Source organism: Passer domesticus, chromosome 1 (genome assembly GCF_036417665.1).
Source record: "Passer domesticus isolate bPasDom1 chromosome 1, bPasDom1.hap1, whole genome shotgun sequence".
Taxonomy (NCBI): domain Eukaryota; kingdom Metazoa; phylum Chordata; class Aves; order Passeriformes; family Passeridae; genus Passer; species Passer domesticus.
Window position 1 is genome coordinate 151,732,494 of NC_087474.1, and position 22,546 is coordinate 151,755,039.

General features: G+C 47.4%; 1 long non-coding RNA gene across 11 annotated transcripts in view; it reads left to right on the plus strand.

Moving 5' to 3' along the window:
• LOC135285073 (uncharacterized) overlaps positions 1-22,546 on the plus strand; it is a 148,000-nt gene that overhangs the window by 93,228 nt on the left and 32,226 nt on the right. Inside the window, exon 6 of one of the 11 annotated variants that reach the window (XR_010350097.1) lies at positions 15,495-15,981. The exons of the other annotated variants lie outside the window; for them this stretch is intronic. This is a non-coding gene — a long non-coding RNA (uncharacterized LOC135285073). The remainder of the gene's footprint in view (positions 1-15,494; positions 15,982-22,546) is intronic. 11 annotated transcript variants of the gene reach the window in all.

Below are 22,546 nucleotides of genomic sequence, written 5' to 3' on the forward strand. Positions count from 1 at the left end.
GACATCTGGCTGTCCTCTGCTGCTCTTTGTGCACTCCGTGCACTCTGAAGGCTGGATGGTGGCGAGGGTGGAAAGGGTTCATCAGACTCTCCCTCTGAGTATATGTGATGCTGCCATGAAGGCCATGCCAGTGTGTGCATGGGGACCTATACTGTCATGGCAATATGCCCTAATAAATTTGGCAGTGATGAAAATTGCTGAACTGGACTCCACTGAGGTGAAAATCCCCCCTTTTCTTCAGACCAGAGATTTCCTGGCTGTCCCTCACCCTTGTGTCTCAGCACTGAGCTGGAAGGACAGTCACTTTGTATTAGAAGTTTTTAACCTCTGTGACTCATTCAGCTGTTAGTTTAACTGCTGATTTTTCCAGTGAGAATGCTAGTGACATGGGTAGATATGGTGGTGGGAAGGTACCACTGGCTGGGAAGTAGCAGTGGTTTCACATCTATGAAGAGACTATCTATGACTAAATGTGTAGCTGCAACATTTCTAAAGCAGATTTGAATCAGAGAAATGAAGGATTCTTTCAAAGTCTGGGTCTGGCCCAGTTCCTTGGAAGAACCAAATTTAAGTATTTGTTCGTTAAGCCAAAGTTTCTGTTTCAGAGTGGATGTTTAGATGTTAATCTTGTGTTGAAATTCCCCCATTTAAAGGTGAAGTGACAAAATGTGTGATACACATTGAACAGCAGCCACATTGTTAGAGATGAAAGTGAGAAGTGGCTGTACAGAGCAAGACCATCTAGTTTGGTATCTCCCTTGGTGATAGCTAAGAGAGGAAAGAGTATAAGAAAGAGTGCTTTAGGAATGAGCTTTTTTCAGCAGATCCTTGTGGAACCCAGTGCTTAAAGTGTTTCTTGGGAGTGTCCTTTATGTCCATTTGTCCCCATGGATCAGATGCTCCTGTTGTGCTCAGGTTGTGGAGCTCATTACTCTGAGCAACCCAAGCCATGCAGTCACTGGCCCAGTATTGTGTTTATATGGATTAGCCAAGGTCACCTAAATCAGAGGTGTGAAGTTGGATTCAGCCTGGGGACATCACAGCACCTGGTGGGCTGATGGTCCTGCTGCAGTGACCAGGAGATTGGAATTCACCCTCAGTCCTGTGTAATTCTGTCATTTAACCCCTGGGAAGCATCTACTGGCACTTGATAGAGAGCACCAGTCCTATCTGTGGGTGTGAATTCCTCTGTAACAAGTAGGATTTAATGAGAAGAACAAACCTTAGAAAATCCCGTGCAGTCAGTCTTATTAGTCATGTAGGACTATTGTCTTCTTGGTGACTTGATGCTTAAAGGAGAGAGATACAACCCCTTGTATCTCACAGGAGCCTCTTCCAGGTCTCCAAAGGATAGAGTGTAATTTGGCACTTATTATTTCATTGCATCAGCTTTTCTGGGTCTGGGAGTGCTCTTAGCACAAGCAAATAAATTACCCGTCTCATTTTGCTGCATGCACTGCAGCCAGCCATATGTTTGAGGCTGATAGAGATTCTTATCTCATGGGCTAAAATTACTGAATGGAGGATGACATTTCTTATCAAGGGCTTTGCTGAATCAGAGAATGGCCCTGGCACCCAGCTCTGAGACACCACTCCTCTTTGTCCAACCTCCCAGCCCAGCAATAAATGGATTTGTGTCTGTAGGTCAGAGGTGCTTGTGTCAAGATTTTGTTGCAGATCGAAGCTCTGAGGATTTTCTGTGTGCCTGGGAGGATGTGGGATTGAGGAGGGGAAGGAAGATTGTTCATGTGACTAAAACAGGGCATCTTAGAGCTGTGCAAGTGCATCCTCACTTAGAAGTCCTTGTGTGCACAGCTGATAACTTCAGGCTTCACATCCAGGGACTCTTTTCTCCCACTGGACAAAGGCTTTGCTTCCAGTTCTGTGGTGTGAAAATCCATCCCCTCCTCCTGACAGCAAAAGCTTTTCTCCAGACTTCAAGCTTGCATCTCTCCATCCTCCCACCTCTTTAAGGACAGGTTATTTTTCTTCCTCTCTTTCCATTTCTGTCCTTGAAGGTTAACCTAGTAGCTGCTGATGAGTCAAGGGATTGTCTGGGTGTTTATCAGGTAGGAGAGAGACAGAAACTTCTCCCACCAAGCCCAAGCACCTTCTTTTTGCCTTGTCTTTGCCTCTTAGAGCAGAAGTGACAGCATGGGATGTTCAGCTTCTGCAGTGCATCTGGGCAAAGCTCTTGATGGAGAGTGGCCTTGGTGAACTCCCCTAACTGAGCACTGTCCACAAAGGCAAGTTTGCTCCTAGGAGTGCTCCTGGACAGGAAGCAGGACTAGCTACCCACCGAGCCACCCAAGCATAGTCAAACTTCCTGTAAGAGGTTCCTAGGAAAGGCATCTCTGAATTAGCATGTGGTTTTCCTTCCACACAACAATACTCTTGTAGTGTTGTACTAAGGGCAGGGTCATCTTCTCAGATCAGAATAAATATGGTAAAATGCCATCTTTGACAGAGAGAGACTTAATGTCAACATGAATTTCTTCTGCCAGGTGGTCCCAGAGGAGTTTTTCAGTTTATCTGTGACTGTGGCAAGGTACTTCAATTACAAGTATCTTCAAGCTGGCCTGTGGCAGCCATGTAATGCCCAGCAGGAGGTGCCTCAGGTGTCCAGCAGAAGCCATTCTTTAGGTCAGGAGAAGAGTGGTAGCTATGCCCAGTAAGGTGAGGACATTTTGGCTGAAGGTCCCACTACTTGCACCCTTCCTGGCTCAATCCTGGCATGCTCTTGGAAGCGTGGGACTCATCTTTGAGTGATGCTGCCCAGGGAAGACCACTTTATTTCAGAGCCAAACCACCAGCACTGCTTTCTGCAGTGCCCCATGAGATGCCCAGAGATAACAGCCCTCTGTGGTGTGGCAGTGGGCCAAGGCTGTGCTCTGAGTGACTCCTTGGGGAGGCTCCTCTGCCATCTGCAGCAGCTGGGGCAGCAAGAAATGCTGGGGCTGATGGGTGCAGCATCCCCAGGGTGCCCCATCTCCAAGGGAGGGTGGCAGAGGTCAGAGAGCAGGACAGTGCCACCCTTCTCATGGATGGCACCTCTGGGCATGTGCAGCCATCTTCCTCCTCTTGAACCAGCATCCACAGCCTGATTTTCAGGTTTTTCTATGTCCTCCCTCATGTGTTCTGATGTGCAGCCCAGCATCCATCACAGCTTGCAGCATGGGGGTCCCAGGCACTTGCAGTTGTTACATGTAGGCTGAGTCTTGCTTCCTTCAGACCTTTTTTTCTCTTCACCATTTTCCCCCTGAATCATGCTGAGTCACCCTGACCTCAGTGGAGCAACCTCAGGCCTGCCCATCAGCCTCTGGCCCTGCACCAGCAGTTGAGCAACCACTGCCCTGAGGTCATGCAGGAGTGGAGGTCTCCAGGGCAGCAGATGACCAGCTGGCCCTTGGGCTTTGCTCCCCAGCAGTGTCTGCATGCCATTGCACCACAGTCATGCTTTTCCCCTTTACCTGGCTCCTGCTGATGTGGCTGTTTATTGCCTGTTTGCCCTGGATGCAGTGCTCTGCTGTCCTGTGGGAGTAGGTGGTTGTCTGGGTGGGGGATTGGGGAGGTTATGGGAAAGTGCTGTGTTTTGGGCTAGTGACCATCTGAGGTGACCAGCTGGTAACCCCCAGCTGTCAGCCTGGCCTGTCCAGCTGGGCACCTGCCTTTAATACAACTGCAGGATCACGTTTGATTTGTTAAGAGAAAGAGCAGAGGGGGTTTCCTCCAGCTGCCAAGTGCATGCACTGTCTTACCATTGTCTCAGGCATCGTGTTTGCCTGTGACTTCTGAATTGTTGCAGATAACCTCAGTGAATTGGGCTCTGGCAGCATACCCACCACAGAGTTCACCTCAGATGCCTGTGGGGTGCACCCTGCATGTGCACAGCATGCACCCTACACACTCACACTAAGCATGCTGCACACCCACGACATGCAGCCCATGCACTCATGGCATCGTGGCATGTACCCCACGCTCCCAGTACATGGCATGTATTGCATTCCCCGTGTGCAGTTCCGTGCACTCTGCAAGCTTGTCAAGATGACGTGCTGGGTGGCAATGCTTGAAGTGATCAGAACTCACATCTTTGCTTTCAGTTCCCAGACCGAGTTTGCAGTTGGAAAAAAAAAGCAAAGCCTGTCATTTTATTTGTCAGCTGAGGTAATTTTTTTTCTAGAAGCTGCTAAGGCACAGTCAACCCGGAACCCACAGCGCTCTTACTAGAAACCATTATCTGGGTTAGACTGACACACATAATGGGAAGGTTGAATTGGCCCTAACACATGGCTGCAACATTGTTAGTGCCCACTGTTGGTCTGCTCTGGTGCAGCCATGGGTGATGTAGTGGCCTTTGGAGCAGCTACAGCCCTCTTGCAGTTGATGGTGACTGTCAGATGTCCCACGTGTAGCTCTGGGAGTATGGGAATGGGGACTGAACAGGCTGAATTTCCAAATATTCCCATAAATACATCCATAAATCTGTTAATCATAGATGCTGCCAGCCAGGTATGAGTTGTAGAGTATAGGAGAGCCTCCAAAACTTCTGCTGCGTGTTCGGGGCTTCCCAGTTCCAGCACAGGCTAGTGCAAGCAGAGCAGGACAAGCCAGAAGAAATGCATTACACATGGGGGAAAAGCAGACTGGCTTGGTCCCTACCATTTTGAACAGCCAGAATACATCTTTTAGAAGGGGAGGCTTCAGTGAAAGTACCTGGGAACCTCTCCTTTCTGACTCTGGTGTCTTGAAAACAGTGTGTTTTCTGAGGTGCTGTGGGCAAGCCCTGTGCCCTGCCTCTTGTGCTTGCTCAAGCAAACCCTCAGTGCCAGCTTTTCCCCATCCAGTTCCCGTCCTCATGTCTTGTACTTGATTATCTTCCCATCTGATTTGTTACAGTAGCAAGCAGCTCATTTAGGTCATTTCCATCTAGCTCTAATTAAGATTCTACATGCCTTTTTATTCCAATGAAAAAAAGGGGTTCCTCTTGACTGCTTTTGAGTATGGGAGCGTGCAGCCGGGTGCCCTTGACTTCGGCAGTATTTGGGAGCACATGTAAGTGCTTTCCTGATCTGAACCAAAACTACAGTAAATCTTGACGACTCTCAGCAGGAGTCTTTCATCTGCATGAAGTTCTGTAAGTGAAGGAAGTGTTGGCAACTGTTGGAGCCAACAGAAAGAATGTGTAAATCCTGGCAAGGAGGTGAATTACCGTGGAGTTCAAAGCATGACGTGCTCCTTTATGTACTCTATCTCAGTTGTCAGGAAGGAGTTAGCTCTTAAAATGTGGTGCTAGGGAGGAGGACTGAGTTATTTTGTGCTTGCTTTTGTGTTTTGGACTTTGCCAAGCATTCAGGTGGATGGATGCTGCCCCATCCCACAAACTCCAACTGGCTGAGCATTGTGGGAGGAAGGATGAAGCTGCTCTGGAGTCCTTTATTTACTTCGGTGCTGCAAGAGTAACTTTACAAAGCAGTCAGTCCATAGCTCAGGAAATATTTTCCTGCTGACCACATCCCTAGCTAGCAACTGCTCTCCCACTCTGGGAGTGAAGGCAGGAAGAGAAAAATTCTAGCTGAAAGTCCTCCTTTTTCAAAATTAGTTTGATTTTTATTTTTTAAATATTCAATTGCTGGGTTATTCTTGGAGGTATCTTTAACTGGGCCTTGCAGGATATTTCATGTCTTTAGCAAACTTTCAAGAAGGAGGTGTCTTAGTGATTCTGTACAACTCCAGAGGGCTGCAGAGGATGCAGGCAGGTGGTAATGCCAGAAGGAAGCGATTAGAGTTGAAAATAAATGCAATTTATGCAAAGGCTTCATGAAGAAATTCAGCCTGATGAGGGCATGGAGCAGCAAAACACCTTCCTAAGGAGAGACAGAGCATCACTGCTTTGCTCGTGTGACACGGGGAAGGATCCAGCTCTCTTCCCCAGGGGATGGGCTGGTGCATCTTTTCCATCTCTAATGTCTCTGCTTCCTCATATCTGATGTAAATAATTTATAAGGCTCGAAACGTGATCATGGGGCCGTCTGTGCAGGAGGAAGATTAAAGCCTGGGGCCAGCAGTGTGGAGGAGACCTGCTACCTAATGCAGTGCCTGTTCTCCATGGGCAGTATGCCAGGTGAACAAGTGCTGGATTAGTGCCTGAACCCTACTAGAGTCATCCCACCCAGTCCTTTTGTTCTTTCCACCTCTTTTTCTATGTCTCCTTTCCCCCACCCCCGCCATTATTTTCCTTTTTCTTGTCTTTTTTTTTCATTCCTCCTTCCTTTTTTTTCCTCTTCTGTTTTTTTCCCCACCTTTTCTGCTGTTTTCCACTATTCTATATATGAAAAGTCAGCATTTCTTTTTTCCAGGCAGTAGTTTTTGGCTGTAATTGAGCTGTGTGTATTCTGATCACATAAGAACTAAACAAAGGGGTTGTCACTTCTGTACTAGTCTGGCTTCAACCTGGGGATAAAAAATCACCTGTGGACAGAGAGTGGAAATCTGTGAAAAGCTGTGCTGGTAGTGGTCTGAGAGGTGACTCAAAGTGCCCAGTTCAAGACCCTTGAATTCAGCCTAAACAGCCAGTGGGTGTCAATCAAACCCATAAGTCAGGGTCTGGTGTGAATAGCTGCAGAGCAACTGCAGCACAGTTTCACTGGCAGGTCCCAGGACAGTTGTACAGGTGTTTCAAACTTTCTGGAAGCAGCACAATGTAGAGACAAATCTTGCTGGTTGTGTTGCTCCCTCACTTGGCAGACTTGCTCCTCACCTAGAGCTCCAGAGCCTGAAGACAAATCAGAGTCCATTAGCCATCTGAAGCAGCATCCAGTGGTGTTGATCAAATATATAAATAAATAGAGCCCAAACTCCAGAGGTGGGCTCACTTCCAGGAGAGCTGCTTCTATTTACTCTGGTGTCCCAATGGAGCACCTCTCCTGTGAGGTAAAACAGACAGTTTGGGGTGTTCAGCATGGCGAAGAGAAGGTTCTAGGAAAATCTTAGACCACCTTCCAGTACTTAAAGGAAGCTGCAAGAAAGGTGGAAAGGGACTTTTTACAAGGCTGTGGAGTGATAGGATAGGGGGTAATGGCTTCAGACTGAAAGATGGCAAGTTTAGGTTGGACATAAGGAAACGACTTTTTACTGTGAGGTGGTGGGACACTGGCAACAGGTTGCCCAGAGAAGTTATTGATGCTTCATGTCTGGAAGTGTTCACGGCCAGGCTGGATGGGGCTTTGAGCAACCTGGTCTAGTGGAAGGTGTCCCCGCTCATGGCAGTGGGGATTGGATGATCTTTGAAGCTCCCTTCCTACTCAAACCACTTTGTGATTCTTGAAATCCTGCAAGTTATGATCTCCTATTTCAGTTGATACATTTGCATTAACTGAGAGGGAAGAAACATGGCATTTTCAGTCCATTCAGCAGCAGAGATATGCTTGTGCCAAGACACCACTGGCAACTGCTGAGGTGGCAATTTTCAGTAGAAAGGTGGAGGAATGGCTCAGCCCAGAGCCTGAGTATAACATCCCTTCACCTGCACAGGTGAGCTGGATCAAAGCACCATAAAATGCCCTGGACAAACACTAGTGAACCTACAGAAATATTCTCTCAGAATATCACTCCTGTCTGATTCTCCAGGGAAACAGGTCAGCCTACCAAATGCGACCGGAGTCAACAATAATTACAATTATAAGGGGCATTTGCTGACTTGATCTCTCCATGGCTTTGTCTTGGTATCTCTTGCTCTGTTTGTGGCGAGCTCATTTGAATGGGTAGTTGCTTGTCCCTGTGCCTGGGCGGCTGATCTTGTCAGTCCTCCTCATGTCACTCGTGGAAGTAAATTGTAAATATATATATATTTTTAAACTCAGGGCTTTCATTACATATATTCAGCAGCATGGTCTCCTTTTTGTACCATCTCAAATTTATCCTTCAAATAACACACGTAATTTTTTAACATAATTTCAAAATGCTGCAATAATGTTATTGTAGACTCAACTATTGTAGCTATTTATAAGAACAGGATGCTCTCAGTTTCCTGGGACTGTACAGTATTTTCATTTTTTGGCTTCTCTTTGAGAATTCTGTAAACCACTCTTTATTTTCAGCAAAGCATCTGTTTTAGCTTCGCAATTACTTTGTCTTTTAGACTGAAAGGGGCCTCAGAGCGTTTTAACCTCCTGCTTCCCCTGCCTTGTAATCCCCCCAGGGTTTGCCAGGCTCCTTCCCAACATGAATGGGGGGCCGGGGGGGGGGAGCAGAGAAAGGGGGATTCACTTCCGATGAAGTCAGCCGGGCTCGGTGCTGCGGCGGGAGCTGGGCAGGACCCCCCATCCTGGCTCAGAGCTGGGCAGGACCCCCCATCCTGGCTATCCTGGCTCAGAGCTGGGCAGGACCCCCCATCCTGGCTATCCTGGCTCAGCGCTGGGCAGGACCCCCCATCCTGGCTCAGAGCTGGGCAGGACCCCCCATCCTGGCTATCCTGGCTCAGAGTGCTGCCAGCGCCGGATTAGGCAGCAGCCCTGAGCTCGGAAGCCGGTGGTGACTTCACTCCCCCGCCGCTGACCTCCTCATGGGAAGCTTTTCCCAACAGGAAGATGCATGAGGTTGTTAAATACTTCCCAATGTCTGGCTGAAGTTTCCCCTTTCCTAATTTAATTTCACTTTGCTTATGATTTAGGTGATGATTTAAGAAAAAAAAAAAAAACAACAACATTTTTTTTTGACAGTTTATATATTTTTTTTCAGTTTGAAACATCTTACTCTACTTTTAAGTAGATAAAAATCCTTTGGTCTGTCACAGGTGCAGTGGATATTGGCTTTATAGAGCATCTCCATTTCCACAAATTGCTTTATCCCAATGTAAAGGGATATTTTAGAAAAAATTAAGTCATAGGTTAGAAAAAAAAGGAAGAGTGCTTGAAAAAGAAGGATGCACCAGGCATATCTGTTCTTTTTTCCCACAGTCATAACTTGGTGCTGCTTTCTTTTCATGTTTCCTTTGGTGGTTTGTGGAATTCCACCCCTGAGCACCCATCAGCAGCAGAGACCCTCAGTACTGGGCAGTTCTCGTGTGTCTGCCCAGGTCCTGGGCTGCAGCAGGCCTGCAAATGAGTTCCTGTGAGGAGCAAAATGCAGAAAAGTGGGTCATCCTTCCTTCTTCTGTGGAGTTCTGTGGAAGATAAAACACCTCACCCAAACCCAAGGAGGGTTACGACATGGTAAATCTGGAGCTTGAAGCCCTGGTGAAGTTCTGGCACCTCAGCCTTGGGCTAGGTCTTCTCCCTGGGCTGCTCAGTGGGGAGCTCTGGCTGCATTGGGCCATGCTTGGCTCTTAAAGCGTCTTTGAGTTCCATTGAGCTGCTGCTCTTGAGGGTGGTAGAGGAATTTATGTGCACTAGAAAACAGAACGGGTGGCGGAAGCCTTGAGAAATTTGGTATCATGAGAGGAAGGAGACTGCACCTCCTTCCTGTGTCTCTTCCTTCCCGTCTCCATCCTTCCTCTTCCTGCTTGGCACTCTGCCTCTGGGGCTCAACCTCCACTCAGGGGGTGCCACCACCCCTCCTGGTCAGGAGCCAGTTGTGCAGCTGAGAGATGCTGATTTTTGGGAACGCTGTTTGATGTTTTTGTTTGCTCATCTTGGAGATTAAGTGTGGGAACAGTTGCAGCCTGAGATGCCAGTAGCTGACAGTTGCATCTGACATATATTTCAATTTTTGTTATCTTCCTGCAGCTGTTTTCACAACACTCATATGAAAGGTCCACTTATCTCACTCCTTCCATGGTAGAAAAGGCTAAAGAAAACATTCCTGTTTGTTTGTATTGAAACTGGTATGGTTTGTGGCTTTTATGTTTTCTTGCAGGGTTTTTGGTTTGCTTTGTTGGGTTTTTTTTTTTAATCATCTTGAACTCCTGAGCAGAAGGTAACAAAACACTCAAGGGCAGAGTCTTATCTCTTCTACATCAGTGCAAAGGTAGAACTGTCACTGACCATGGGATTGGATTGTCTCGTTTCACAGGCATGCCCTCTGTTTTAAATAAATAGATTAATCCCTCTGCAAATGCACGTTAATTTTCCACTCCCTTTCTTACTCACTAAGGTATGTTGCATTATAGTTATTAGGAGTCACACAGATCTCCTATAACAACATTTGCATCATTATTCAAGACCTTTTGTTTTTATTCTTCATGGAAACAGCTCTATCAGAGGGATTGATGTAGAGGGGTTAATTTGGCATCCTGAAGCAGTGCACTGATCCCCTCAAATACAGCTTTGCTTGTATGTACCAGGGGTTGCACTGTGAAGTTTCAAAGACAGCCTGGAAGTTGGGGAGGTGGAGTCTGTGTGGTGCCTGCAAGCCTGGCCAGGTGGCATTGGAGCTTCTCTGGGACATGAGGGATTTGGGATACAAGCTGTGCCTCCTCGTGTCCTTTCCTTCTCATGGTGTGGTCTCCTGCTGTTCAGGAGATGTTCTCCAGCACAGCAGTGGTATTTGTCCACCCTGGAAGGGTAGTCAGGGTCTTGTTTGCTTTTGTTATTAGATTGACTGAGGGGCTGCAGACTGGGGGAGGGGAGAGCTTGATTTCTCATGTGTGTGCTCTCAGGTGCTGGGCTGAGACTGAGCTTGTCTGGTGGGGAGGCAGAGGGGTTTATGGTGTCATTGCAAGTCTTTGTGATTCTGGTCACTAGGTGGATGCAAATCATATGATTTTTAAATTGGCTAAAGTTGGCATGGAATAAGTGAGTCAGATGCTTCCCCCTTTTTGCAATGGTCTTCCTGTCTGCAGATCAGTGGTGAGCACCAAGGGCTTCACTTGCTGCTCTGCTCCAGCAGCCCCAGGTCAACTGGAAACCATTTCCAAAGGCCGCATTCCTTTGATCAGTGACTAGTGAACTCAGGTATTTGAGGTAAATGTTACAGCTTTCTGGGAACTGTCACCTGAGTTGTCACATAAATGGCATAAAATTATTGTCACGGAGCCAGTGTGGCTGACACAGGAATGGTTTCCACTTGTGTGGAGATATAAGGGAGGACCTCTCAGTGCTCCTGGATGCTGAGGAATTCAACCTCTCAGCCTTTCTGAGAAGAGGCTTTCCTGCCTGCTTTGTAAACTGTGAAAACAAAACACAGAGATGAAGAGAATTACCCGAGATCACACAGGATGCTGCTGCGCTCAAGATCAAAATCATCTTCCGTGTCCCAGTTTTCACTCCATCTATTAATACACCACGCTATTTTTAGCCCTCTAAGTAGCCACGTTGTTTGTAATTAGCTTCACTAATAACTGCTCTTCCATACGCTGCAGGACCCACCAGCGGAGCAGCGCGCTTTTCCGAGCCAAGCTAAATACAAGGGCGGCTAATGAAAGGCATCCGCATTTCCAGTTGGTTGCTGCTGAGCAGACACGTGTCCTTGTAGCTCTTGTGATCAGTCAGCTGCCTAAATACAGCTCCTGTACTTGGGTTAAGGATGAGGTGTTTCTACTCAGGGTTTCCGGGGCGTTCCCTTGCTGACCTTTCAAGAAAGTGAAGCAGCACGGTCTGGTCTCTCCCTCTCTCCAGCATGTGCTGAGTCAAGGCTGCTGCTTTCGAAGAGAGGTACGCAGCACCTAGAGCAGGAAATTTAATTAATGGCTGCAGACATCTTAGGTGACAGCTATATTTACACCCCAAGAGAATTACTAGTTACTGTAGGGATTGGGAGGTGCACTTGCAGCAGCTGCATGGAGCTGAGTGACCAAACGAGATGCAAATCCAGCAGATGACTGCAGAGGAGATGATGAGTTGCAGTTGAGTTGAGCTGCAGTTCTCTTGAATTCCACCAGTGACTGCAATTTTGCTCCATTGAAAACACAATTGCTTCACCAGTACCAGCTCAAAGCTACCTAAGCAAACAGACACACTACTAGTTAGGAGGAACAGACTGTTCTCACACATTTTCTTTCAAGAATCCATCTCCAAACTTTCGAGCCCAAAATAAGGAACCCAAAAATGTTTTCCAGCGTGCAGAAAATGAGCTGAATCACTGCATGCTTGCTATGTGACTTTTGCACCAGCTTTGTGTACAACAGCAGCTGTAGGGGCAGCCAAATGAGCTCCCCTTTCAGAACACCCATGTCAGAGGGTTATTAACTCGAGAGCTGTGACCTCTTGTGACAGCGCGGCTCGGTTGCCTCCAGATCTGCAAGATCTGTGAGAACGTCACCATGTTTTGCATGTGAGGGTTTTTTTGCTCTCCCTCTTTGATATAAATATATTGAGATGGTTATCTTTAACTGTGCACACACACATGCAGGCCAAGCTGGTTCACTGAACACTGGCACAAGCCATGTGTGCTTAAACCAGCGGTCTTTATTCAGGCAAAGCCCCTGTTGATTTTTCCTTGCTTCTGTAAATTCCAGAGCCTTGGTCCAAAGCTAGCAGTGCACGTTTGTTTGCCGTCGTATCATAATACAGATGGGCAATCCTTGTAATACAGCTACATTTATTTACCGATAGAAATGTGCAGAACTGTGATAGGTTGCTATATAGGTTATTATTGATTTTGTTCTTTTTATTCCTGCAAAACCCGCTAGGCTAAATGCTGTATTAGAGCAAATAGACCTCTCTTATTTTTTTCTTCTTTTTTTTTCACCAAAAACTGAACTGGCAAAATGGTCTTTTCATTTGTAAGAATCTCCTAATTTGGGTCTAATATTGTATCACACGTGCTCTAAAGCACCAACAGGGCTAGATTACATCTGTGGCCAGTTCACTTCCTACTCAGCACTTTATTTGCATCTTGGCAGGAAGATAAGACAGTTTCCCCCCCTCTTCCCTGCATATTAATTTCATATATAATGCATGTTTAGACATTTTAAAGGCAGTTTTGACCATACAGCATAACTGAAATAAAAAACACCAGACAAAGCCCCAAACCCAAAATCAAAAAATGCTAGTAGGAAGGTCTCAGAGGAGAACCTAGGAAAACAGGAGGGTTTCTCAGAGGCAAGTGGCCTTCCCGAGAGTGCTTACTGGGTCCAGTTCTCATGTTCTTCAGATAAATTCACAGGGGAAGAGGTAGACAGGGAGACCTGGAATGGGAAAGCCTGGAGCAGGAGGTTGCTTGTTCAGCCCAGTACAGGTATATCAGGGAGGAGATGGATGACCTGCTGAGACAGAAGGATGCTGATGCTTCAGGAGCAAGTGGGTCTCACCTGTTATGGTGGTTATTAGGCTGAAAATAAAAATAAGTGTTCTAATTTTGGGGGAAGGTTTTTAATAAAAGGGACTAAGGTGTTGGTTTGTTTCTGGGTAGGATTATGTATTTGCCTGAGGTGGGTGCTTATTGAGTTCATGTTCAAGGCAGGCCCTTCTCAATGCTATTTAAAAAAAAAGGGAAGAAAAATATGTATATGAAAATAAGTCTGAGGTTTCAGGAGAGACTAAGTTAGCCTGGTTTTATTTCTAAATGGCTGCCCCCATACAGAGCTTGTGCTCTGGTGAAGGAATCAGTTTTATTCTGAGGCCTGTAAAATGAAGTGCTGAGAATGACTGTGTGGGGATGTGGTTATGTGGCCCTTCTCACGTGGGCTGAGTGTGCCCATGCCACAGGGGTTGGTTCCACTGTCTTTTCCCTTTCAAACCGATCCCATCCCTGCTGTTGGTGCCTGGGTGCACAGGATTTTGCAGCACTGCAGCACTGACTTGAACAAAATTTAACCCAGAGAAAAAAACACAGTCTAGCTTGTTCTTGATTGTGTCAGTTCCTGCACTTGTCTGACAAGGCCTTTGTCCCCAGGGCAGGCAGGGAAAACAGAGGTCACCCTGAGCAGTGCTGAGCTGCAGTGTGAAATGCTCAGCAGTGGGTCCCCAGTCTGAGAGGAGCGTGGACCTTTTTAGCAGGTCCAGAGGAGGCCATGGAGATGATCAGAGGGCTGGAGCATCTCACCTTTGAGGAAAGGCTGAGAGAGCTGAGGTTGTTCAGCCTGGAGAAGAGAAGGCTCTGGGGAGACCTTATAACCACCTGAAGGGGCTATAAGAGTTCTGAAGGGGGACTTCTGACGAGGACATGGAGTGATAGGACAAGGGGCAGTAGCTTCATACTGAAAGAGGCTAGGTTTGGTCTGGACATGAGGAAGAATTTTATTTTTTAATGAGGGTGGTGAGATGATGTAACAGTTTGTCCGCAGAAGCTGTAGATACCCATGCCTGGAAGTGTTTAAGACCAGGTTAAATGAGGCTTTAAGCAACCTGGTCTACTGTGCCTGGAAACTGTCCCTGCCCGTGGCAGTTGATTTGGACAAGATGATCTTTAAGGTCAACTTCCAACCAAAACCATTTTGTGATTCTATGAAATACTAGCCATGACAAGAACTCTTATTTTCCAGTCCCTTCCAGGTAGGAGGAGATTAAGGTGGCCATGTCAGGCTTCAGTCTTGGGTGTGGAGGTCTTGGGGTTTGGTGGATCTGTGTTGGTTCCCACAGCCCTTGTGCCTCTCCCCACTTGCAGGCAAGCTGACAGAAGCATTTTGCCCACCCTGGGATCCCCTTGCCCAAAAAGCCTCACAGGTGGGCTGCAAGAACAGCAAATGGGCTCCTCTGTTCTGGCAGGAGGCTGCACGGCAGCCTGTGTGAAACACTTTAGTGGCTCTGAGATATCAGCACAGGGTGATTCATACATGGGGTTTTCTCTCACTTTCTGGCATGTGAAGTTGGGGACGTGTTTGGAATTTTCTCCCCTCACAGGCCCCGCTCCCCAGCTCCCCTCTGAAATCTCTGTGAGACACCCATACCCCCTTGGGAGACCCTTGGGGTATTTCCTCCACCTCCCCAGCAGCGATTTCTCTGTGAGAAAGTTCTCTGAGGCTTGGCCTCAGCTCCCATGGCTCACCAGAGGCTGCAAGACTCAGGCAGGCAGCGAACACAAAGGTTGCATATGGCTGGGTGCAAATGACCCTGTGTGGTCATTCAGGGTTGATTTCCTCAAACAGACTTGAAAGGAAGTGTCTTTATCTTTTCCTGTTATTATTTTCACCACTAAATTATTTGCAATTAGTTGTTGTCCTTTAGTCAAAATAGGGGGAGGTGGGGAAGCATCCCCAGTGTTTAGGATTGTTTTGCACCCAGTGCATGGCCAGGCTGGGGTTTCTCTGCTGTTGGGGATGTTAAAGACCCTGACCCCAAGCAACTCTTCCTGAGCACTGTGTCCTCCCTTGGATAATCACTCACTGCCAAGCAGGGAAGTGATGAGCACAAACCCCCAGGCTGACAGGTCTGTACGTTGGAGTCCCAGCCCCAAAAGCTGTGTCATGCACAGCCCCTGCGTGGGTGTTGGCTGAGGCATCCACCAGCAGGAAGGGTCACATTGTGATTGATTTAGTGTTTCATCCAGTGACCCCCAAACTACCTTTCCCTCTGCCACTTTGGGTGCTGTCTTGCTGACCAGATATCATGCCCTACATTTTATTTCTCTGATAACATGTTCTGATAGGTTTTTTTTCTTCCTTCTTGTTTTCTTCACAGATTTATCTGGAAAGTATGACTGACAGGAGCAGCTTACTCACCATTAGATAAGTATTGCAGATGACTCATGCTGGAGTATTGATAGCTGTGCTGCTGAGATGGATATCCTGTTTTATAACAGCTGTAGTGTGATGCCGAGAGCCAGGAACCTTAATTTCACTATCCATGCTTTTCTGTGAACGTGCATTGGATCTCTGGCACCTTTGCTCCTTGGTTTGTTCATCTAAAGGGTTCACAGGGAGGGGAGGTTTTGCTTCCCTCAGGGGGTACAGGGTATGGGGCAGCTCATGTCACCTTGAAATGAAAGCTAGTGTTGAAAGGCTGCAGCTTTTATAGCTGTTCTCCACGACATGCAATATTTGTCTTTTTAATAGATGCCATTAGTGACTTTCCTCGATACTTTGGGGTTTTTTTTTGTTTTGTTTGTGTTTTTCCAGAGCCATCGTACCCCTTCTTCAGCAGAACAAACCAGAAGGTGTAGAAACAGGTAAGGCAGCTGCTGTTGCAGCATGTTACTTTTGAATCATTAAGGGAAAAATACTGGCTGTAGTAAAGTGCAAAAAAAACCCTGTTGACTCAATGGCAAGTGAGAGTTGTACCCAATGTACTCAGCTCCATGAGAGGCTATGAAATTACTGCGTTCAGAGACAAATTTGCAGGCTACTTGAGAGCATGTGTCTGAACCTCCCTCTGCTTCCAAAACCACTGGCCTCAAAGCTCTGTGAGCAACAGATTTAAGAAGTGATGAGCAGTAGAAAGGAGCCTGCTCTTGGGGGAGATGCAGAAGGAGCTGAGCTGTGAAGGTGGCTGTAGGAGATACGTACAGGATGGCAGGAGCTGCTGGGGAGGTGTTAACCCACATGGGATGGCAGGGGACTGAAGTGGCTTAGGCTTGGATGGGTGCAAAGGGCTGTACAGCAATGAGGGAAATTTGGAGTTAAAAGAAGAAATTTTTCAAGGGCGCATTGCAGCGAAGGCCAAGCTGCCAGTGATGGCAGCACATGGGCTCTGCCTGATGTACCTGCCTGTGTGTGGGTGGTGTCACTGGGGATGGCTGGGACCCCACCTGTACCACACTCTTGGGCATCACCTGTGGTTCGCACCATCCTTAAACTGCCAAGGATGTTTGGTTTCCATGAAGGTCCTGGGCCATGACTGAGGATCTGTGCCTTGAGCAGTGTGTCCCTTTCATCAGCAGGAGCCTGGGACAGGGCCTTCCAGTGGGGCAGTGGAGGCATGTCAGGTGCTGCACCTGATTTCTCGGCACACATGAACCAGAGCCAGGAAGAAAAATCTGGCTTGAGAATCTGTGCTGTGTGCCAGCAGCATGATTTGGATCTCAGCAGTTACTGAGTAAGGGTGGTGAGACACTGGAACAGGTTACCCAGAGAAACTGTAGATGCTCCCTGTGGAACACTTCCATCCCTGGAAGTTGTCAAGGTTAGGCTGGACAGAGCTCTAATCATCCTGATCTAGTGAGAGATATCCCTGCTCATAGCAAGGGGGTTGGACTAGATCATCCTTGAAGGTCCCTTACAACCCAGCCCATTTGGTGGTTCTGTGATTTTGATACTTTGCTACATTCATTGGAGCTTGTGTTCTTCTGAAACAGGCTGAAACAGACCTTTGGAGTAAAGGACTGGGTCCTGATCATGTGTAAAATAAAAAAAACCAAAACTTATTGCATCTGGCTAGCAGAAACCCCTGCATGATGGCTTGTAAAATAGTCTCAGTTAGATCCCTGCCTTGTATAATAGAAAATGCCTTTAAGGCCTCCTCTGTTTAGGCTCTGCATCAAAGATGTTCACATGCTATGAAACGACCTCAAGACTAAAATTTTTTTGAGTGATAATCTGATGTTGCTCTTGGTAGAAAGGATGGGATTTTGCCATTTGGGGATTGTGTAGCATCAGTTAGTGAATTCAAGGGCCAGGGCATCAGGAATTTTATCAACAGGTCCTTCCACTTTGGCCATGTCATCCCACACTGACATGTCTAAAAAAGCCCCACAATTCTGATGAATGCTCTTAACCATCACTTGGTGGAAATATTTTTGGGGTAGAGAAATGAGAACACTTGTCTCTGCCCCATTCACCTTGCATCACTGGGGTCAGGACGGCAGCTCAGAGGCAGGATCTGTGCTTCCCCCGTGGGTAGTCTCAGCTATACATATTCAAATCGAGCACCCAGGCATGTCACCTCAGTGCAGCACGGACTGAGACAGGCACAGGGGCTTTCCAGCCCTTCAGGCCATTATTAGTAAGAGGGTTTGCGTGTGGTGTGTCTTTTGGTTCAAGCTGTGAACTGCCACTGGGCTCTAAAAACTGCTGGTGAGCCTTGGTAATAGTATTGCAAAAAGTTTCCGAGAAGCATAATAACTTCCCTAAATATATATATTTTTAATGACTAAAGATGTTTGGGCATTTGTTCATGCTGAAAGTTTGCTGACCCCAGTAGAGGGGATTTGTACTCTAGCCATCATTTGGGAAGCTCAGGCAGGTAGTGGATAAGGATAAGGAAGTTGTTGTTGCGGTTCTGTTTCTCTCTGTCAGTTTGGGATGGTGGATTTGGGGGCATGTTTGAGGGTTTGGTGAGTTGGTAGAACAGTTTATAGCAATGTGAATGGCCTGTATGGTAACTTCAAGATCATGCCAGCTAAGCAACTAGATCAGGGATTACAGATCCCAGGGCACCTGAAGTCCAAATAGGTTTTTAAATCACACAGGTCATTTTAAAAGAGATAATTAAGTTTCTGAGTTCCTCAGTAGTGCCTACAAATGTTCCTACAAATGGCTCATGAAGCACTTGCAGTCTATAACTTCTGCCGGAGGAAAATGTGCTATTAGGTGGAAATTAGCTGCCCATGTGGCATTTTCTGTCTTGGAGTCTCAGGGAGTTTTACTGAGATGTGTTAATACAGCTGTGCTGAAGGTACTACTTATCTGCACGCTCTGATAACCATCCTCATGTGAAATGAATCCCTGTGGAGCTGTTTGAGTTCTTGCTGCTCCTAGTTCCCAACCTACCTGGTTGCCAAAAGCTGCTACCCACCGAGGCAGGGCTGAGGATGAGCTAATGTGCATCTGCACCTTATCCCTTGTTCTCTATGAGCACAAACCCATCTTGGCTTACTGGGAGAACTGGAGCACCAGGTGGGAACCTGAAATGGAGAATATCTATTCTGCCTCCCCTTACTGGGGCAGTGCAGGGATTAAGGGCTGGAAGTGCACTGAGGTGGAGGCAGTGACATGTCAGGTACTGAAGTTAGGCTTTGAGAGCAGTTTGCCCTCTGGAAGTGTCTGCTTTTTTGCACTTGACTGGTTGGCAAGGTGGGAGTCATCACCCCCCCCCATGCAGGTCAGCAGTGCAGCTTTTGGTTTATGCTGCAGCCAGGGGCGATGTAGTAAACATTGTCCATAGGGTTTAAGGTGTGATGGACCCCTGATGAATGGGACAAATTGCACCTTCATCCTCCTTAGCTGTGTGGCAGATTCTTCATCACCTGCAAAAACACCCTGTGCCGACTTGTTTGGATGCAGGTGCCAAGGCTGCAAACACCTTTCTTTGATGAGATGTGGCGTGCCCCAGCCAGCTCACTCTGGCTAGATACAATATTTCAGATGGCTCTAGGGTGAGTGAGATGAGTCCTACACCTGCTGTAGCAGTGCTCATGCCCCGGGCTGTCTGGGGGGAGAGGGCGGGTGTTAAAAGCAAGTTTAGTGGGTCCTTCTTGCAGCAAGTCTGACTTCCCATCCTTTTCTGAAGAAGGTGGTGGTCAGATCAAGGCCAGCTTGGAGAAGGGAAAACTCCTGTAGGTCACTGCAATTTGGCAGTGGTGGAGTCACTCACAGTCTGTGCACCCACTGCATCTGTGACCTGTGGATGTGATGGGAAGGCAAAGTAGGACTTGAGGGCATGGCACAAGACTAGTGCGGATTTTTTCAGGAATAGTGTTGTTTGAGGCAGTACAGGGACACTAAATACTGTGCTTTTCCTCAAAGATTCAATTAGTTTTGTGGCAAAGGTTACTTTCTGTCTTGGCTCAAGGATTTCATAATTTTAACATTTGCCTTCTGGAGGTCCACAGGCCACGTGAGCATGGGCTGATGGGCACTTGGTGAGCATTTTTACACTGTTCCACAGGGATGGTTGTGCCATTGAGCTCTGGCTGTGTCTTTTTCCAGCTCCCAGCAGCTTCTCCCCTTTAGTTGATCCCAGGTGCAGGTGTATGGGGCTGGGTCTACCATCTGCACTGGTTATGGTGACAGCAGATTTCCCCCCTGCAAAGGGGGTTCTCCCTGGCTGCTGCAAAGCTTGAGCAGGGAGCTGCTCCAGCTGACCCTACTACTGCAGCAGATCTACAGATGTACTGTGAACAAGGAGGAGGGGAAGCACCTGGAGACACATCTGCATTGGACCATGTCACACAGCTGTCCTAAGTGGGCAGCAAGCCCAGTCCGTCAGTCTGCACAGTGCCGGTGTCCTGCCCGTCTGGCCTCACCAGCCTGTTCCAGGCACTGGCAGCCTGTGCAAGAGACTGGTGCTTGTTTGGTGTTGTGTCTTAAAGTCTTCACTGCTACCAGATCACTACCCTGAACCTCCCCCATCTTCATTTTTCTCTTTGCGTTTGGATTTGCAGCCTCAACTGAGTGAAAACACTCAAGCTAAACCCTGTGCCCCAACGGCTGCTCATCTGAAAGTGCGGAGCCAGCTCGCAGCAGCTGCTAAAATAGCAGAACTGAAGTGGGGAATGAAAAGTGAGATGGTGATTAAGACCCAATTTCCTGTCGTGGCCCCGCAGTGTTCCTGCCTGCAGTGGAGACATTGGCAGCAGTGGTGTGAAATGTCTCAGCCTTCTGCCTTGGGCTGGCTGAGCACTCGCACTGCCCTGTGCTGCTCGCTCGTCTCAGTGCTTTTGGAGTTTGGTTTGGCTGAGCTCAAGGGGACGATGAGGATCCTTTTTAGGAAGAGGGGAAGGGAGGGAGTCCTTCAGACTGGTCCTGGCTGGGATGGAGTTGGAAGCAGCCGTGGTGAGACCTAGGCCAGCGCTGAAGCAGGCTGATGTTAGTTGCTTTGTGTTACCTGGAAGACATGAAAGAGTGCACTGGATTTGGGAACACTGGTAACATTGGTCCTCTGGATCATTTTTTCCTATCTCTGCTAGTAATTTTTCTCAGACCCACCATTTAGACTGGGAGAGGAGAAAATGCAAGAAAGAGAAGTTGCTGCTAAAGGGATGGTGCAGCTCCCAAGCTGATGGTGTTTGTTCCAAGGGCATGTGGATTGTTCACCTGTCCTACTGCTTGTACCTAAATGTTGCAAAAGAGCAAATGCATTAGAATTAATTTATCTTTTTGGACTTCTTCCCTCAGAAGTTCATTCAAGAGAAAACATGAAAAATTGAGTGCAAAGATGATGCTGAGCTGATGGCTCTTCCTCTAAGGACACTGTTCCACTCGCACTTACTAACATGCTCCATGTGTATGAGTATCAAAGGCAGCTTCTGGTTTCATTCTCACCCTGGAAGTGCAAATCACTGCTCTCCTGTCTGTGCTCCAGCAGCTCCTAGGTCTGTGTTGTAGAACCTGATGTGTTTCAGCAGTCCAAACCACATCACTGTAAACTGTATCCTTACTGATTGGAGCAGTAATGTGCAGCACAGAGATGGGACTTTCTTACACTTCTTCATCCTTTGAAGAAAGCCAGTTGAAAAACCCACTGCAAAGAGTCCAAAACCCCACAGACCGTGGTGTTTGCTCTGTGCTTAGTGGTTATCCCATTTTCCTTCTGTGTTAGAAAGTCAGAGCAGCTCCCATCACCCACCCCTCTTAAACCCAGCAGAATCTCTCATTGACTTGTACTCTGCAAAGGTGAGTGACTAATTAATTGGGTAGCATGAGCAACCACTGCTTGAAACTGTTGGTTTTTGCTCTTCCTGGCTTCTCTTGGGGTCATCTGGATCTCCTCCAAGGCTGCCCCTTCCTCTGTATTCACACAGCACCTGATGTGACTGGCATGGCCGGGGAAGGCATCTGTTGTATGAGGTCACATAACTGCCCTGCTCAAATCTGATCAGTTTGAAGGAAATGTAAATGTATTTTTCACAGAGCATGTAGTCAGCACATGGGAGAGACTCTCACAGACAGTGAGGGGAGATGGGAGGGAGGCTGTTGGGGAAGATGTGCTGTTTCACAGCAGCCAAGGCAACTGCCCCAAATTGGTATCCTCTAGTGCCACTACTTTCCTCCAGCCCATGAGTACATTCCTCTGCTGCTGTGCAGCCTGGGGCGTGCATGGAACATGCAAAAGGCAATGAGGGGGTGAGGAGACTGTTGATCCTGAGCCTGGCAGAGCATCACACATCACCTTTCCTGTGTGAGGAGGGCAGCTTTCTTGTAGAGAAAGATTTCCTGCGTTCATGAAGAGACCATGTGGCATCCTCTGCCATGGAGGAGAGGAATGTTTTATACTCTTCTGGTGTTTTTCATACCAGAGGAGTTCAAAGTGCTTTTAAGACTATTTTCATAGTCCTGAGGAAGGGATAAGCAGTAGGTTTTGCATTAAATGTCCTTTCCTGCCAGGAAAACAGCACCCAGCTGTGGCAGCTGAAGTGCTGGGAGCCAGAGCTTTTCCAACATACTGATTTCTGCTTGCCAGCAAAGCAGCACCACAGCACAGTGTCATTTCAGGAGTCTGGAGGAAGAGCTACCCAGAATTGTTTTGAGTACTTTAGGAACTATTTTGAAGGAGAATGGATTAAAGGAGAGGAAATAGTGCAGACATGGAAGGTAAACAGCTGCATTTTGAGCAGGCAGGACAAGTATGGCTTTGAGGTGATAGCAGGGAACAGACTGCAGATTAATTTCTGTGCATAACACCACCATACAGATACAAAACACTTCCCTCTTTGACAGAGAGATCTTTCATATCAATCTATGGAGGAAACAATGCTTGGTTGAAAGAAACTGCATAGGCTTAGTCTGGTGACACCTGGCATTTTCCCTAGTCCTGGTTCCCCAGGCCAGAAAGGCTATAGAAAACATGAAGAACAT